Source organism: Sinohyriopsis cumingii, unplaced genomic scaffold, assembly GCF_028554795.1.
Source record: "Sinohyriopsis cumingii isolate HCF-2022 unplaced genomic scaffold, ASM2855479v2 utg001603l, whole genome shotgun sequence".
In the NCBI taxonomy this organism is placed as follows: domain Eukaryota; kingdom Metazoa; phylum Mollusca; class Bivalvia; order Unionida; family Unionidae; genus Sinohyriopsis; species Sinohyriopsis cumingii.
The window spans coordinates 49,391-55,431 of NW_028316025.1; positions in this window are offsets into that span (position 1 = coordinate 49,391).

Here is a 6,041-nt window from a genome sequence, read left to right on the forward strand (position 1 = left end):
ATTTGGACTTATCAAAGAACAAGGCAGAATTGCTAGGATCAAGACTCCAACAATGGAATCTTCTAGAAGAAGATGTCACAATTACTGCATATCGAAAGCGCCACCAGCAATTGGAGCCTTTCTTCAGAAAGGAAAGTAATCTGATATTCTGTTCCGATATTGAGGGCCTCATGAATGCTTTAAAAATCACTCATGACCCACAAGAATGGAGACTATTTGTGGACTCTTCGAAACTGAGTCTCAAGGCTGTGCTTTTGCACAATGGAAACATTCTTCCATCTATTCCAGTAGCGTATGCTGTCCACATGAAAGAGACATACGATAACTTAAGGCAGCTACTGAATTCCATTGAGTATAATAAGTACAGCTGGCACCTCTGTGGTGATTTGAAGGTAGTTGCCCTTTTAATGGGGCTGCAGCAAGGATATACAAAATACATGTGTTTCTTATGCGAGTGGGATAGCCGAGCAAGGGAAATGCACTACATGAGGAAGTAATGGACTCACAGGCAGAATGTAGCCATTGGAGAGAAGAATATCCAACACCCAGCTCTGGTTGAGGCTCAGAAAATCTTGCTACCACCCCTTCACATCAAACTAGGTTTGATGAAGAACTTCGTGAAAGCCATTGACCGGACTTTGCCAGCATTCCGATACCTGCATGAAAAATTCCCTCGACTCAGCGAAGCAAAGATTAAAGAGGGAGTTTTTGTGGGTCCTCAGATTCGAGAGCTTTTCAAAGATGACCGGTTCAACAACTTGCTGGAAGGTGACGCGAAACAAGCATGGAATGCTTTTCGCCTAGTTTCTACAAACTTCCTCGGAAATGTTAGGGCAGAAAACTATAAGGAACTAGTAGAAGACATGTTGATGAAGTATAAGAAACTTGGCTGCAATATGTCTCTAAAGATTCACTTCCTTCATTCCCATTTGGATTTCTTTCCTAGCAACTGTGGTATTGTTAGTGATGAACACGGCGAACGTTTTCATCAAGATATCGCAACAATGGAACAAAGATACCAGGGAAAATGGTCCACTACAATGCTGGCTGACTACTGCTGGACACTCCTCAGAGATGCTCCCGAACAGCTGTACAAGAGACAGGCGAAGAAATCTAAGATGTAGTCAATGACTTGATTTTTTATAGGTAGGCTATTACAGTTGACCTTTTACTATTGGAATGCATTTCCTTATGTAAACATTAATTTCTTGCAGATTACAAAAAAACTAGAGCCAATTTTGCAATTTGACTGTCATATTCGTGTTCAGCACATAAAAATTGATAAGAATTGACTAATTTTATTTCAGTAACATGACTTTTGTAAAAATTTGTTGTCCAGTGTTGTTGAACGACCAAATAGGAGGGTGTGCTTTAGCTGGGATGACAAAAGGTCACGATATTTGGGATGAGCAGACAACCTCTTAAGCAATATAATTTCAATGATTAGACTAGTCTGCATACTTCTGTATCCGTCACCATATTCACAACTAAATGGGAAGTTTTCCTAATGTTGGTAATGGATATTCTCTCTCTCTACTTCTCACCCCCACTCACTCCACTCATCCCCCCCCCACTCACTCACCCCACACACAGAGATCATCCCTAAGTGAGATATTACCATACCAGAGATGCGAACCGCTCTTTATAACGGTACTAAATATTACTAAGTATGTTCTGCGGTCTTCAAGATGAATTGATACTATGAACAAAAATCAGTTCATCAATGCGTCTAGGTTCCAGGACGATCTATTTTTAAATCGAGTGATATGAAACCAAACTGTTGTCATGAAATTTGTTGCTGTGTATTTTATTTATTATAAATTTTTATTTCATATAATCTTCATTGAATGATTATGATGGTGATGATGGAAGCATGAGTGATTCCCAATACCTACTTGGCTAAACAAATGATACTCAAAGCCCTGGTGTATTTGGTTTTAATGTGTGTTGTCAGATGCGAATTTGAATTTTTAACTTTTTACTTTACTTTTGGATCTGTGAGGTTAGTTAGGAGTAATCAGTATAATAAACAATATAGATCCTGATCTGCAGGCGCAATTTGGGAAGGTAGATCACGGTCTATGCTGCTTTCAGATTGAGTCCTGTATTTGGGAAAATGAAGCAAAGTTGATTAATAAAACACTGAAAAAGGCAATTGGTAATGTATATATATATGTGTGGATGTGTGTGTGTGTGTGTGTGTGTGTGTGTGTGTGTGTGTAATTTGGATTTTTAACGCAGCCTTACAAAGTGTTCAGTCATATCACTATAATGTCTGCAGCGTGGCATGTTATAGTGATGTCGGTCACTGAGGGATCATGCCGTATTCATGTGACATCATGTCCCACCCTGTTACAGAATTTTGACACCAGGCCGATCGGTCATAACATATTGGGAATGTAAAAATGCTTGTGTTGCTTGTTTATTTGTTTTGTAAATGTGCGGAGAGGAGATATTGTACATTTCTACCGGCTGGTGTCGCTTGAAATATAGGAAATTATACATGAATTCATGTATTATGCTGATGTTTAAAAAAAAAACATGCTAGCAATCGAAGTAAGGGACTGTTGGACAGGGCGGAGTAAAATTATAAACTGTCAGATTCACAATTTGGTTTAAAAAAAAAGAGTGGGACATACTTTCACTATTTAACCATGCATTGTTTGATTAATAAGTAATTTAGTCAAGATAAAAGGTTTTATGCAATTTAAAAATAAATATATATTATTTACAGATATGACTTGAGATTTAATACTTTTAGACAAGGTTTAAATGGGAAACTGTCAAATATTTTATACAAGGTCTAAATGACAAAATCTTTAATGCTCTTCGTTCCATGTACAGTGTATTTACATTACATGTTTCACATTGGGGTATTCGCAGTGTCTTTTTCAGTATGGTGTACGTTTGATGCAAGGTAACGTGTCAACGCCAATACTAGTTTCGTCATTATCATCATTACAATCTACGGGAGATATCTGTTTATATTTGTAAGAGTTGTCTTTATATTGGACACTGTTTGCTGATGTTTAATGTGTTTCCTTGAAACAATGACGGGTCACAATGGCTGATGGATAATTTGCACGACTACAGTGAAAAATAAAATCTGAATATTAATCTTGATAAGCTAATGTTATTTCCTTTATAAAACGTAGACCATTACGACAAGACGAGGTATGAGTATTACTCAGAGAAATATTGATGAGGTGGAAGATTGTATTAACCTCGGTACTGCTTTCTAGAGCAATAGGAAATTCTCTATATCTGATCAAACAGTGCCTGATACAGTACTAAATGCTTAGTATAATTTGAAAACATAAATGTTACTTAATTTATTGTGAATGTTTCAATCTTTTTGATATTATGTTTTTCCAATTTTAAATAATCCATCACTGATATAGGGTTTTACCAGGCAGACACCATTATATATGTATTTATATAAGTATGCATTTATGTCTGTATGTCTGTATGTATGTACGTGGGTGTGTATATGTATGTATGTATGTATACAGGATTAACCGCTGATGACAAACAACCAACTCCAAAATTATTGATTATGGTAAGATATTATCAGAGCATTAAGACTTAAGTACGTCAAACAAACAAATCAAAATAATAATAAATCTTGCAATGCAAATGTTGATGACTAGAAAATAACATTTTTCAGAAATATATAATTCATTATTTAAAAAAAAATCATGTTGAACGCAAGGATTAGGAAAATGAGCTTCTGGCCTAGTGGATGAAAAACAAAGCACGTGTTAACAGACCCATCAAGTTAAATGAAATTTTTGAAACACATCAAGCTCTCCAAATTTAGCATAATCACTGTGAATTTAATATTCACCTCTACGTGCGAGACATACAATCAGGGAGATCACCATGTATTAGTTCAGTTCACTGTATAATATAGTTTCCTATCCTCTCACATCAATATGTTAAATTACTCTATTCAGGAATAAAGCAGGTTAACCCCTAAGCCATTTACAATTTACCCGAACATCTCATCATGAATGGGAAACAATCATTTTAAAGCTATATATACATAGCAAGATGTGAATAGATGTCATATATCCTTAACAGTTAAAACCGATAGATCATATATATATATATATATATATATATATATATATATATATATATATATATATATATATATATATATATATATATATATATATATATATGAATGTATGTGTGCGATGCACGTGTACGTGTGTGTATGTATACACCATTCTTAAGACGTAATAATGTACTCGTATATTTGAAATACTGGAATATTTATTATTTGCCATATGTTGGATATGTCATGGGAATCTTTACCAAATTTGTATTCTGCTCATAAAGAAACAAAATGATCATTGCTCATACAATTATATTGGTTCCTTAGATTTACTTGAGAATTATATGCAGCTCGTATGCTTTCAATAACAATAATAATACAATTTATTTACGACGTAACCTAATTGGCGAATACGCCTATCTCCTTTGACGTCTTCTTGTATAATAAAACTATCTATGATACATTAAATTATGGAATACCATAATGATTTTTTGTTGTTGTGCAGAATGGTAAGTAGTAATACTCACTGAATAACGTGTTTTCACTGTCTTCAGAGCCTTGCTTGCAATAATCAAGTAGAATATAAATTTGTATTTGCACACGTGTTTGGAGCGGTCGAAAATAAATTGCATGTTGCACAGGAAAAAATACATCGATGTGGGTTTATTAAATATAAAACAAAAATTATTGAAGAGCTATCATTAAATATGTGTGGCACCAGTCTTTATAATTACGAAAGTACTTTAGGTACTTTAGGTACAACAATGTTGAATATCTCAAAGTGTGTTAGCGAAAACTTAGGAATGTTGTCTTTTGATCATTATCCACAATAATACTTTGGTCCGATGCAAGATCACCTTTGCTAGAATTATGCAAGTTTTCAGATTGTTCCATTTGTAAAGATTTTTAAAATATGTAGCAAAACGAATTTAACATATATTTAAACATTATTGTAATTTATCTTTTTGCCAAGTCATCATCATGCAACGCATTGGTTATTCTGATTTCAGCTTGTCGGAAGGTGAAACATTCGCTTCTCTAGAACCAGCAATGCCACAACAGAATAATACTTGCCCGAAACCTGCAGAAATTATTCATACATTTACTTAATTGTTCAAATAATTCGGAAAAGTAGTTGAAAATAGTGTACTTATGAGAACAGTCAGCATATTGTAGCAGATGTAGGAAAGACATTTCGAATGTATCCACTTCTGCAAAGCCATATGCAACGCAGTAAGCAACTTAGATGTTGATTTCAAGCGATGAATGCAAAGTCGACAAAAAACTATGCAGCAAGTGGTGTTGTATACAAGACCGGTCGACTGACAAGTTTAGACAAGTGACTTCGACGTAAACTATCAGTCAAGGAAATATGATTATAAAGTTGTTCGTACATGGAACTAATAGAAAAGTTTCTCTGTGAAACATTACGAATAATCCAATATTAAATATCAAGCCAGTTCGAGTACGTCCTTTTCCTTGGTTCATACTTTGCATCTCAGCTCTAATATAGAAAAGGAAGAAACGAATGCACTGTGACCGATATTATAAAGGTACATATATTTTAAATAGAAAACAATCCATCATATTAGACGTTTCTGAAGCTCTCCTTTTTACTATGAACATTAAATATTTTACACTAAGACCGCAGGAATAAATCTGTGTCGAAAGATAATGTGGACAAAATCGAAGTTTACATAATATTTGAATATTCGAATAACTAAATTTCAAAATTTATTTAAACAATGCTAAATTTCTTTCATCGATATTATTTTACAGCTTTCAAAGTGTCTGCCAATTAGATTTGATGTGGAGGCAATGGTATATATTGCATATCATATTCCGTATGGAATATTAGGCAGTAACTCACAACAGAAGTTTAGCCACATCAAATTAAAGATGCCATTACTCACAGTACCATTTTGATAAGGCTAATGGATCATATAGGGCACTAAGCCATTTTACCAATGCTCTTTAT